General features: G+C 43.6%; 1 long non-coding RNA gene across 4 annotated transcripts in view; it reads left to right on the forward strand.

Annotated features, from left to right (window-relative positions):
- LOC109280705 (uncharacterized) overlaps positions 1-13,846 on the forward strand; it is a 58,011-nt gene that overhangs the window by 24,618 nt on the left and 19,547 nt on the right. For 2 of the 4 annotated variants that reach the window (XR_009455547.1, XR_009455550.1), the window contains one exon: positions 972-1,125. The exons of 1 other annotated variant lie outside the window; for it this stretch is intronic. This is a non-coding gene — a long non-coding RNA (uncharacterized LOC109280705). Of the gene's footprint in view, positions 1-971; positions 1,126-1,417; positions 3,896-13,846 lie in introns of those variants that run through there. One more of the 4 variants, XR_009455548.1, reaches the window with a different exon arrangement.

Below are 13,846 nucleotides of genomic sequence, written 5' to 3' on the forward strand. Positions count from 1 at the left end.
TGCTGGTTTGGATTGGGTTTTTTTTTTTTTCCAATGAGGATATGCTTTGCTTTCCATGCTATGTCACATGGCTGTCCTTGTACTTTTAGAGCTGGGCTGATAGCTATGATTAGCATTAACTTATGTATTGATTTATGTATTTTATGGGGAGAAAAGATAACTGGCACATTTGTTTTATATATAAAAAGTATATTTCCAGAGAATTACATCCATTTCATAGGCAGTGTACAGATGGAAGGTCAAACTTTTAGCCAAGTCTTGCATGTGTGTCAGTGCGTGGGTGTATGCAGATATGGTTTAGAGGGAAAAAAAACCCTCGAATGTGTTTCTAAGGAGGAGTACATAAAATGTCTGAAATGATAGCATTAAGACATGATATATATAGTGTCAGTGGAAAGAACATTTTCTTTTAAAAGTGAAGCAAAATAGAGCAAATACACTCAGTCATTTCTTTAAATTCTGGGATTTAAAGCCAGTCTTCCCAGCAAACATAGTCATTAGAAATGGATGCTTCTTCCAGCAGTAAAGAGTTAAGGGAAATGGCACTCAGTCTTAGAGGTGTTTGCGGTGCTGGACATGTTAATCTGAATTTGCATTTGATCAAATGAGAAGGGGCTGTATAAAGTGATCTGGATGAACATGAGCTGACAGTTGCTATGCATACAGACCTTCACCACACTGCATACGAGGGAAATAGTTTCCTTCCCAGTCTTTGACATTCTCTGTTCAGAAGATTTTTTATTTTAACCTGAGTCCTAATTGCCCTTCAGTATCAAAATTAATTGTGTTTTCTGCTAAAAGGCCAGTGCAGCTTAAGGTTACTCCAGGGTCCCAGCAGCCGATGCATCTTCTGTAAATGGCTTGATTGCCGTCTGTGGAGAGGAGTGCTGGGAGAGATTTGCTTGACCGAGGCTATACATTACAGTCCAATTAGTGTGAAGATCACTACATGAGTCTTTAACTTTATCTAGTAACTGTCGGAATCTCTAATGGTGAGCGTGGAGCCAGGGAAGAGGAATGTAGACCCCACCTGGACGGCGTTAGAGAGACGGTACGGATTTCCCAAGCTCCCTCAAACTCCGACACGAGCAGCAGAGGGAGCAGCATCAGGAGCCAGGGGGGCTGGTATGTAGCAAGCCTCTTCCTAAAAGCACTATGGCCCCTTTCCCTGGGGAAGTTTATACCAGCAGCTGGACCCGTTATTCATTTTTTCTCCTGTCATTTTCTCTTTTCTTTCCTTTTCTTACTTTCTTCTTGGCATCTCCTCTCTGGCTCCCTGTGACCTTTTTGTGTCATTTGCTATGCTGCTGATTTTACACAAGTGCATGGGGGATGCGGGGATACCCACAAACCCTTGTTTAGAAGGGGTCAGACAGAAGCGCAACTTCTGAGATTGCTCCCGTCTCTCTTTTCCCAGGACTATGTGACACCCAGAACTGGGCAGAAGAGAAAAATCATGTTTTCACTCGCTGGCCAGCAAGCAAGCAGAAGGGTTGTGATACCTGTAAAGGGGTACAGTAGTGCACATGCTAACTCAGTGAGTTGTGAGGCTCCAAATATTTTCCCTGGGGTGGGTTTGTGTGGTGACTCACAGCAAATGAGTTAATACACAACAATGGCAAATGGTTATTTAAGCATCTTTGCCCAATCTTGACATGAAAATATCTCTGCAGTCATCATCTGCATATGCACATGTACAACATGTGCACACACATATAGCAACACGTACACGCTCTATTAAGAATTGGCCTCTTGAACCATGGCCATATAATACATGTGAGTTCGGGCTGCTGCCCCACACACTTCAGCTGTGATCTAGTTATTTCCTTCTAAGATTTGGTTCATCTTTCAACTCTGCCAGATCCATAATGGCAGAAAATTCAAGAGGTTTGGAGTTCATGGTCCTTTTGGATGTGCTTCCAAAAGCTTGGATACTTACTCCACAATCAAGAACTCATCGAAGACTGTAGACTCTCATCTCATATACTGTATAATGCAAAAACAGGTATATGGGTCAATAATTGACTTAGATATTGTAGACTAAATATATACCACACACATGATATACTGCAGGGGTTTGGGGGGAACTGCACCCCAAATTTGAGCTGGAAACTGATTTTACGTGCCTTATACATTATGAATGGAGGTTAGGGAGGGAAGCTGAGGCACAAGCTAGGGGGAATAATTTGCTCAAATCACATAATAACTTAATGGATGACTGAGGAGGAATCTGGGGGTCTCCAGTCTCCTACTCCAGTGCTCTAACCACTCAACATGGTGCTACAAGTCCAGTGGTCTAATCACTGAGGAGGCAGGGATGTATCTTGTACATAACATTCAAAATAATTATTTACAAAGGAAAATAAATCTTGGGAGCATTCCAGGAGACTTAGTCTGCAATTTCTGATATGTCTCTTTTGTATGGATGCTTTCCTTTTACTCTCTTCACATTTGCAATATCCTGTTTTTTTTTTTTATTTTGGGAAACTTTTCCTTTTGTTACAATAAACCTGATCACGCCCCTGCGTACTGCTGAATTTTCACCCCATGAGATTCTCATGTGGGCAGAAGAAGCCAGAGTGAGACTGGGGGAGGCAATGGCCATGGAAAGATTTAGGCTAACTACATGGCATAACTGAATGAATTTGAGATAAAATTTGTTTAATGATTTAATGCATTCCAAAGAAGAAACTCAACAGAGGAAAATCCATATCCATGAGTCTTTTTAGCTGTGAAGGATTCATATTGTCTTCTGGAAGTATTAGAGTCATAAGTATTAGAGACTATAATGCACTGTGGTTTGCCTGTTAGACATTTGTCTTAACTCTGTCTTATCATCAGTGTTCAAATGAATATAATCATTTGTATAACATCAGAAGTGCTTTAGGTTAAAAATATAATAGTAAAGGACAAATGCATTTATAATTCAGGGATGTAGGCGTCAATGGAGATTAAAGAGGAGAAAGTAAGAATCAGTCTCCACCAACTGTGCTAAAGAAGTCACTTCAGTAGATGGGAGCAGTAATAGGCTTTTATCTCTTATGCGGGCCATTCACTAGAGGGGCATGGCTCACTTAGCCAGCCTGTTCCCCCGCACTAAGTAAGTGTGTGTAATGCCTCTGAAATGAGTAGTATGGTAAGAAATTACAGCAAGGATGAATTTGGCTTCATGAGGATAGCCTTCCAGTCCCCTGCAAGGCACAACACTGCACTTCTCCTGTTCCATCCTTGTTTTTAAATACCCGCTCTTGACTAGTAGAGGGTTATTGACCTAGTTTACATAGGATATAAATCAGTCTGGGTAAGAAGATTGTCTTAGAAGCAATTCCCCCCCCCCCCCCCATGTTATCAAAGTTCATGGATGCTCCAATGAGTAAACAAGTAAAGGTTATTTCAACAGGATATTAGGAAAGGAAATATTCAGGAAAGGAACATATTCTTTTTACACGCTGGCTGTTTATCCAGTGGAACTCCCTGCCACAATACGCTAGTGAATAAGAGTCAAGGAAAGTTAGATACTCGGGTTCGAGGAACATCTACTACTGGAATACTTTGCACAGAAACAAATGCTAAAAGTGAAACAAGCAGCAAAACCTAACCATTAATTGACAGGTTTTGTGAAAGAGGTTTCCCTTGTGGGCATGTTGTTTCATAATTGGTCACTAAAGGATTTCCTGTTCCTTCCTTTAAAACATCCAGTACCCACCACTGTCAGACACAGGATACAGGACTCCAAGGACAATAGTGATCCTTAGTATGCCAAGAATACAAGCAATAATAATTAAAATTATCTCATGTTGTGCTGTTTTGTTTTTTTTTCTTCTAAATGCTTGGCTTGATGCAGCAACAATTCCAGCATTTTCTGGCTCTCAATTCCAACCTTTTCTCTTTGCTTTCCTCTGAAGGAGCACGAAGGAAACCTCTGCATGTCAGAAAGTTATGAAACAAAGGAGAAGCGTAGAGTGAATGGAAATATAAAAGTCAAAATGAAACCCTCCATCTTTCTGTCAAGTTGAAACAATAAATAATAATGGCATCTTGCATTTATATGGCACCTTTCACCCTGAAGGACTGGAAAGCTCTTTGGAAACTTTACAGATTACTGTATAGAAATAGGAATCGCTTTTCACACTTGCCTGTGAAAGGCAGCCATTTCTATAAACAACTATAACATATAGCAACCCTCCACCACAATGCGGCACAGCTAAACCCTGATCCTGAGCAATGCAGATCCTCAGTCCACCGGTATAAATCCCAGGGAAGCTCTGCTGATTGACACCAGCTAAGGATTGGGCCCAGTGACAGCTTCCCGTCCCCCCTCTCCCAGGATCAGCCCCATAGTGAGGAAAGAGAACGGCATGTAGATGATGGGGCTGTTTGATTCCAATCTGTGAAATGTGACAATAGCAGCAACACTTTTGCAATTAAAATCTCTAATTATTCAGCCAGCTCAGAATGAGAAGTGTGCTGTGATTTTAAAGAGCATGCTGCTGAAGTCCTTTTCCTGTGCATATGGTACAATTACCATATGACCAAAGGTCATTCTTGCTCAGTTTAGCCTGCTTATAGGAAGGTGGAGGACGTGTGATCCAGTTCGAGCCAAAACTAAGCTGTTAGGTCCATATTCAACTGTCCAGCACAGTGCACAGCCAACATCACAGGAATTAAGGTAGTGAAGTTAAAAGGAAGTAGGTTAAACTGTTTCTTTTTTGGAATATTTTCCCCCTGGAAACCCCAAACCAGATATCTGAAGAATATGTTGGATATTGCTGAGATGGCATATTGTTTCAAATGAGATCCTTAACAGAGCAAAATTTCTGTTGACTTTCATGGGAGTTTTGTTCCATTGTGGATCACAGAATTGGATTTCAGTGCAAGGCAGTCTTCCTTGTCACGATCTGCACTCCTCAGTCCTCTGCCACAGTGCTTGTATGTACTACAGTGCCACTTTTAAACCATCTATCTAGCACCTCTTAGTGGCTGGAGTGGAGCAAAAGGGTGGAATTGGGATCTCACGTGAGAAAAATTGGTGCTTCAAAGTAAAGAGGTTTTCAAGACCCTTAGAAACAGCCTGGGCCTGATACCCCAATGTGTTTGCTTGGGAGCTGCTGAGTCACTTTGCTTGTAATCGGAAAGTGAAGGTATATACCATTTAAATAACCAATATCTACCTTACTTAGTCACAAGAAAGAAGCCATTTCCTTGCCTTTTAAAAAGCAATTTCATTTTTGCCTGAGATTTCAGCACCTGCTACCTTCTCGTTCTCAAGCACAGTTGCATAAGCTTCTTAGGAGGCTGCAGTTACTTTGATGCAACGAACGGACTAGCTGGCAGAGGACAGGACAGACTTTGTGTTTGCTTTAGATCCCCAGCGATGGCTCATTGCAACTCAAAATAACTCTGCACATTCCAGCAATGCCAGGGATGTAAATGGAGTTGGACATGGGCAGGTGCTCCCCATTATGAGTCTCTATAAACTCTATTTCAGTGTCCAGAATAGCATGTGGAAAGTTCCCTGCTCTCTTTCCATCCCTGACTCTGCTATTCCATCTGCCCTAAGACCCGACTTTGTGGCACCCAGCCAAATTTAGATTTATTCACACCACATGCAATTAATGAGTTGTTCCAAGAAATGCACAGTACCTCTTTTTCTTCCTTGCACCCAACTGCTCTGTTGTCTGGCTGGTTAGGGGAGCTGGAGAAGGAGAGAAGGGCATGTCTCATTTTCGCTGGAGACTGCAACAATGATTAAACATGTTAGTGTAACCCTTCTGCTGGGCACTGGTTGGCAGAAAAAAGGGCCAGGTTCACGTTTTGGAGTACCCCACAAATTATACCAGTGGCTTGAGCCCCCACCCAGAAATCTGGGAACACTAAGTCTGCTGGGGTGTCCCATAAAAACAAAACCCCCTCCTTGCAAGCAGTCTAAACACAAACACCCAAAATTGTTATAGAGAATAAAAGCAAAACAAAAGAAAACACTAAATATAATTTTAAAATGCTATTACTAGAAAGCAAAGTCGATAGGTGGCACACTCTTGGGGAAGGCTTCACCCATACCCAGGCAGTCTGGGACTTGGGGCTGCCTGACAGCTAGTTCTGGGGGCCTGCACCCCTATGGGCAGCTATGGGCTGGAGAGGGGGACCCACACTGGTGAGCCTGGGCAATACAGAGGGGGTGCACGAGGGTGCACATGCACTCCCTGAGAGCACTGGTGCCCGCCCTGAGAGTGAGAGCTTTCAGCTTAGGCAATGGGTGGGGGGGGGCAGGCAGAGCTCTGGTCGTGTGTCTCCCCCCTTCCCCCCAATGCGAGACGTGCCGCTGGCACTTCCGGGTTTGGTGTCTGGCCATGGGGGAACCACCCCCCTGGTCAGCAGTTGGTCATGGAGGGACCCCCCCCACACACCGCTGGTACCCCGACACCACTGCAGCCACCTGCAGACAGTCCCCACTTGATCCGCCCTTGCTGCTGACGTCAGCACAGTCACCCATGGTTGGTCCCCGCTCGCTGCCACCATCTCCCACCACCAATACCATCGCCACCACCTGCAGGCAGTCACCATGTGCCCCCAGCTTCAGGAGGCATAGGCATGCATCGCCTATGCCAGTGAGTCCTATGAGCTTCCCTGTGGGTTCACTGCACGACAGAGTGATGCTTGAGAGTATGGGTCCTTCTGCATTTCAAGGGGCTCTGTTGCTCCTGGAGAAGTGGTAGAGTACCCATCTCCACTTCCACCTGGTGGCTTTGAGGGGTTAACTTCGGCTTTTGTCAGTGTCCTGCATCCCAACATTCCTAGTCCTAATCCCAGCTATGCTGCGCAGAAAACTGCAAAAACAGCTCAGAGGAAAGGCCAGGCTTATCTTGGCTTGGCTTGGGCCTGAATTGGGCAGCAGAAGCCGGCCAGGCATCTACTGCAACAAGAAGAGCCAGGTCTCACCCTGACTCTAACCATGCCAGGCTTTACTTCGGCCCAAATCTGCCAGCCAAACATATGGCTGGGGAGCAAGGCTGAAACATAATAGCTGTGAAACAGCAAAAAGGGCCCAGGCCTATGGCTGCAGCCTGGACATCCAGTCTCAGCTATACACTATGCTGGCACACTACAATTACACAACAGAGAGGGTCAGGCCCATGTGGCCAGTAACTGCCAGGACCCCATTCCTGGTCAATCTGCACCAGGGATTAATACCCCCATGGTATTATCCCACTCAAAGAAAGGAGGCAGGGAAGAGGGAGGAAATAGGGGTCTCAAACTCTGAGACAGACTTTATCTCTCTGTGCTTGAGGCTTGCCCTTCCAACAGCATTTGCTTGCCTCTCCAGTGACACCCCCCCGCCATGGGGAGCAGTTCTTCTGACTGCCAATTCAGCTGTGCAGCTCCTGACAGCCCCAAGAGAGAATGAGAAAAACCTTGTTTGAGTTGTTCTTATACAACTTGGTGTGACATCACCCAAGCCTTGTCCAGTTAGGGAGAGCCATGCTCCAGCGTTTCTCATGCTCAGTCTGCCTGGAGAATCTTCTGATTTGACATATTTTGCCCAGATATGGGCCCCAGCTTTCCAGACGCAGAGTGCATGGCCAGAACAGGGGCCATCTTGCCCACATAAAAGCACACACGCACAAATAAAAGACAATACACAACACCCAAAAGCATACACTTTACTATACACAACCCAAGTGTGTGTGGGTGTTACATTAGCACTGAGAGTATCAGCCTTGCATATCACCAGCTGGCAATATTACAACATGAATACTGTGCAATGCGAAAGATGCCTGTGGTCTTGTGTTGAGTAAGAGACGTCTCTTTGGTCATGATCTCTAAAGCATAAATATTGATCTTGTGGCCAGAAATGGAACTAAATGAAAGTGAAGTAGGGACAGGGTGTTCATACTTAGGTTAAAGTGATCTCGGCTCTAGTGGAAAAGATGTAATATGTTCTCTTCAACTTCCTTTGGGCAAATTCCTAAAAAAAATAAGAGTAGCCTCTTGAGAAATTTAAACAATGCAGACCTGCAAATTCATTCATTGGGCTTGTAACCACTATTGATTTCAGCAGGTGCTCAAGAACTGGTTCCAAATCTGTTATGCCCTAGGAGATAGCAGGTAGACATTGGGGACATCTTGGATTCGTTACCTAAGGTGAGAGAATCGGCAGCCTCGGCAAAGAATTAACCACCCAGAACAGTAATGGCAATGTTGAACAATGTGGGAAGAAAAAAGAAAGGCCAATTTATCAAATTAATACTCCCCAGCATGTGTTAGACTGCCCTGTAAATACTGCATTTCTCAGTGCTTGGACCTTATACCTTCATTTACTTACAGGTGAAGTTCACGTAGTTTATTTCAGTTCCACCAGTAAAAAGTTAGGATACTTGTATAATATATAGTGATATTTTCAAAGGCATAAAATGTTGTGAGGAGATAAACACCTCCTGAAAATCAATAGGCACACCTACTTTATGTCTGGGAAAATCTCCATCCATTCTCACTCATCTGATCAAGTGTCTGGCCTTGGTGATTTTTTTAGAGATTGCTTATAACAACTTCCTCTTAGATTTTGTGACTGACCATATAATTATAGAAAACTAGTGTTGGAAGGGGACTCAGGAGGTCATCTAGTCTACCTCCTGCTCAAAGCAGGACCAGCCTCAACTGGATCATCCCAGCCAAGGCTTTGCCTAGCCAGGTCTTAGAAAGCTCCAAGAATGAAGAATCCACAACTTCTCTAGTTAACTTGTTCCAGTATTTTACTAGCTTCTTAGTGAGATTTTTTTCCTTATATCTAACCTAAAGTTCCCTTGCTCCAACTTGAGCTCATTGCTCCTTATTCTGCCATCTGCCACCACTGAGAACAGTCAGGCTTCATCCTCTTTGGACCCCCCTGCAGGGAGTTAAAGGCTGCTATTAAGTTCCCTCTCAGTCTCCTCTTCTCTAGACTAAATAAGTCCAGTTCCCTCAGCCTCTCCTCATAAGTCATCCCCTCACCATTTTCATTGCCCTCTGCTGGACTCTCCAATTTTTCCACATCCTTTCTGTAGTGGGGGGCCCAAAGCTGGACACAGCACTCCAGATGTGGCCTCCCCAGTGCTGAATAGAGGGGAAGAATCAATCACTTCCCTTGACCTGCTGGCAACAGTCCTAGCAATGCAGCCCAGTATGCCATTAGCCTTCTTGGCAACAAGGGCACACTGCTGGCTCATATTCAGCTTATTGTCCACTGTCAACCCCAGATCCTTTTCTGCAGAGCTGCTGCCCAGCCAGTTGGTCCCCAGCCTGTCCTGGTGCATGGGATTGCAGGACTTTGCACTTGTCCTTGTTGAACCTCATGAGATTCCTGTTGACCCAATCCTCCAATTTGTCTAGGTCACCCTGAATCCTAGCCCTACCCTCCAGCATATCTCCAGCTTGTCAAGGCACTCTTTTGGAGATGGGAGCAGGGGAAGGGAGCTTCCCCACCTCATAGGCCCAGCCCAGCTTGACTCCCCTCAAGACCCCAGCAGGGGTAGCTGGTGGGGCATACATAGCAAGGAGGGCTCTGCCCCCTGTGCATCCCAGCCGCTGCTTTCCAGGTGGCAGGAGGTGGAGTGAGGCTGGGTAGAGGTGCGGTCTGGCAGCCTCCTTGGAGTGTTTGCCAGGGCTCATGCAGGCAGGCTCTGAGCTTCCCACCACCCAGCAGGTGAATTCACTTCCCAGCAAGCTGCCTGGATTTGTGTACATGTCCTGAGTGTTTTGTGTTGTTCTCTATCCTGGGACAGAGGACATAAATTATTCCTTTCCCTCCTTTGCATCCATTTTTAGAATAGCCCTGTTTGAGCTAGGACAGTGACTTAAAGTGGGAGCTAAGCAGAGAATATATCAAGCATCCGACCCACAGGCCCATGAAATGCAGTGTCATCATAACCCCACGGGAGTATCATTAGTCACTGAAGGAAGGGACTACAATCATGCCCAGAGAAATCAATAGAAGGTCCTTGCCTAGTAACACAGAGCTAACAGTGCAGATGTTTATGTCTTTGCCCTTCACATACTTTGCTCTTCCTTCCTCTTGAGTCACCTTTTCACTTTATCCCGAATTTTATTTTCCTGATTCCTGCCTAAGTATAAATGAATAAATGTACCCAAAAGGACAAAGCCTGCAGCCCAAGTCCTCATGCAGCCATAATTTCCATTGGTCCCAATGTTTTTACATGTCCGTTGGTTGGTTGTTCATTTTGGCTGATGGGAACTGGAAACATATGCTCTGCAGCTAATTATCAGATCAGTTTAGTCCGGAGCTGGTCCAACATAATATGATGTTCAGCCACTGATTTATATAATTGCTACAGTTAGCTGTTACTGTATGTTGTTAAAAACGCTTTTAAAAATAGTGTTCAAATGAACGGGCCAAAAGTGCCCATTAGCAAAAGATTTAGATAAAGAAGCCAAGGAGGCTCTCTAGCTCTTCAAACGGAGCCTCTTTTATTAAGACAAATAATTCCTCCGTGGAAGATCAACCCGGGACAAAGCTGGTGACTATAATTAAGAAGCGATAAAGTAAAGATCTAGTATTTCACTCAGTGATGGTTAGAGAAATCGGGATTCCTCTTCCATTCCTACCCCCACTGCTGACCTGGCATGCGACCTCTGCTTTCCGTGCCTTTTTGCCCATCCATAAAACAAATATATATATATATATATATATATATATATATATATATATGTGTGTGTGTGTGTGTATATATATATATATATATATACACACACAACCCACCATACGTTCTGAGGAAGGTATGAGGCACAGTTAATAAACAGCTGCAAAATGTTTTGAAATCCTACAATGAAATGCTCTCCACAGGCAAAAGAGTAAATTTAATAAATGATGGAAAGTTGGCATTTGTTTCCAGATGTACCTGAGAGATTTAAGTGCTCTTTGTGTTGTGTATTGTAGCTATTCATATGTTTTTTTTTACCTCGCCTAATTCATATTTAAATGTGAAAGAAACATCTTTTCATGCTTAATTAGACTCAACCTGTACGTGGCCCTGATTTCTTTTTTTGCATTGGACATTGATCCAGAATGTGATGCACAATCCCCTGATGTCAAGGCCAGCAATAACTTTTGTTATTTGTATTATTTGAAGAGGTTATAATATGATGATAAGGGGAAAACATGTTATGGAGCCTTGGGGCCTTATTTAGGAAAACATGCTTTTAAAAAACAGAGTCATAAAGAATAATTACAAGGCAGGAATCTGTGCGACTCCAGTTCAACTGAGCACTTAAGCCTTTGTATGCACACACAAAGTGGAATGAAGGCACCGGGCCATTTTCTCAGCTTGCATCGATCAGGGTGACACCGCCGCCAACTTAAACTAGTATAGGATCTGGCCCATCATGGTAATGGTAAGAGTTGTAAATGGGATGCTCACGTTGGTTGCCTCCTAATGAAGGAAGGAGTCCCCCATGGCTATTCTGGAGGCATTTGAAGGTTCTGCCTCAGTGAAAGCAGCCCATGTTGAATTGAAAACCCTGAAATAGACTTTCTGTAGTGAGAAGGGAGATTTTAAAACTTCAGAAATAACACAGGGAATCCTTCAGTCTCTTCTCATGACTTTAAAATGGATTACCCCTTAATCTGTCCGAGTGAATTAGAGCCTAAATTCAAACACTTAGCCTCAGTTCCCTTGTCTTTTTATAAGACTTGGGCTCTGCCCTGTCTGAGCCACTTTTAGAAATAGAAACTAGACCCCTAAATCACTTAAGCATTTTGGTAAGGCAGGCTCTCCCACCAATACACTAACACTTGAAGCTTCACAATTGGCTACTGTCCAGCATTTTGAGCATAGGCACGTATGTTAAGGCACTAAAGCACAGGTTTTTAAAAGTAATTGGGTGCCTAATTCCCACTGAAATACTGTTAAAAAAAGTTGGGTCCCACATGTCACCTGTTGAGGGTACAAGAATGCATTACATGTAAATGCCCAGGCGTGCAAGCGTTTGCAGGGCTTAAGTTGCTCTAAAATTGGTGCATCTGAGCTAAAGCTAGGTCTCATCAGACCAGAAATAACTTTAGATCATGGGTTAATCTGTCTTAACATGGGTTAACCCAACCTAATGAACACTTGCACATGTTCCTAACTTCTCTCCACAGCTCCTGGGGCTCTTTTGTTTTTATCACCTCTCCCCCTACCCAGCCTTGACCAAGTTATCTTAATCTCTCTCCCTGCACCTGACAATTACCCCAAACCTGCCGCCTCCCTCTGGTCCCATCACCTCCCCGATACCCATCAGCCTTCCTTCCTCCCGAACTGACTTACCTTGTCCTGCCTGTGCTTCCTCCCAGCAAGTGGTGAATACCTGCACATGGAGTCCTTATACACAATGTTGGCTTTTTCTAGCTAAAGATAATTTCTAGGTTTATTTCACTCTCGCAATGTACCACGATGATTCCCGTTATTATTTTGCACGTAACCTGTTTAACACTTATAATTGGTTAATGTGCTATTACAGTAAAAAAACGCTAGAGGGCACCTGGTGGACAAATCGTGTCGGAACATGGAAAATGGCGATTTTAGCTGTGGGCGAGCATACACCTAATGAAAGCTTCACGATAAAATGAAACCTGGTGGAACAATTGGCCACGGTAAAAATAAAACCTGTTGGAGGTGGTCTAACTTGCCATGATAAATCAAAACCTACCATGATAAAAAGTCAATGTGTACTTTCACATGCAACTAACCTAGCGAAACGGTGCTTTTTGGTGCTGTTTCATAATGTGTATCTCAACAACACACATCGTGTACAAGGGCCCCTGGTGATCCTGATTCAGCTTTCGGTAGCTTGAACTAATACTTGTTCACACCCATAGTGTTGCAAACAGCCTGACCCCCTGAATTCACATATAAATGACCAAGTGCCAGCACGGTTTCTCATAGGCCGACCTGGATTTGAAACATCTTCAACATGGCCACCAGCACTAGAGCAGGATAGAGGGCAATGACTCTCTGTCAGATTTAAAGGAGAAGTACTAAGTAGGTTAGCTAATGATTGAACAAAAATGTCCTGTGATTCTTTTTTGCCTCACATTTTACAAGTACACAAAATTATCCTAGTGAAATATGTCTTTTAGCTCAATTGATGACAGTGGGTTTGGGCTGTTTCCATAATATATATATACCAAACACTCTGGGAGTTTGGTAGGGTTGAAATATGATGTTATTTTGAATAATAATATTTTTCAGCACTCATAGGCCACTACTACTCATTCTTAACAAACTTGTCATCACCACATTCGTAGAAAGTTCTCATTGTGTGTGGGGAGGAGGTTAACTGAGGTTTGTAATAAATAAAAAAAGGGAAACCATCTCATAATTGTTTTGATGCAAAAAACCATTTTTTTGTGAAGGAAAGTACTTTTCATGCAATACTTAAGAAAGTCTCTGTTCTATCCAGACCCAAATGTATTCTATGTATGCAAGCGCATTATGGTTAAGGATTTTTACTGTGATACCACTCCCGACTCATGCCTTAGACTACCTTAGTCAACCTAGCTGTGAATGGGTACCTGGTCACTTGAACTAGGGAGTCGAGGATGGCTGGATGCAATACTAATCACATTGCTGCCCCCTTGTGTACCATTGCCTAGAGAAGTTGATGTCTTTTAACCATGAGAGCCCAATGGGCCTATTTTGACCTTAACATGACTCCAGGTAGATTTATCAATGCATGCATATCTCATTCAGGCATTATAAATGGCCAGTTTCTTTTCTGACTTCTAGTCTCTTCGTTACTCAGTAAAATACAATTATTTGGCTAAGCCTGAAGGATGTTTCCTTGAGTTAAGTTTACGTATCAGAAGCTTTCA

The sequence above is a fragment of the Alligator mississippiensis genome, chromosome 11 (assembly GCF_030867095.1).
Source record: "Alligator mississippiensis isolate rAllMis1 chromosome 11, rAllMis1, whole genome shotgun sequence".
Taxonomy (NCBI): Eukaryota; Metazoa; Chordata; order Crocodylia; family Alligatoridae; genus Alligator; species Alligator mississippiensis.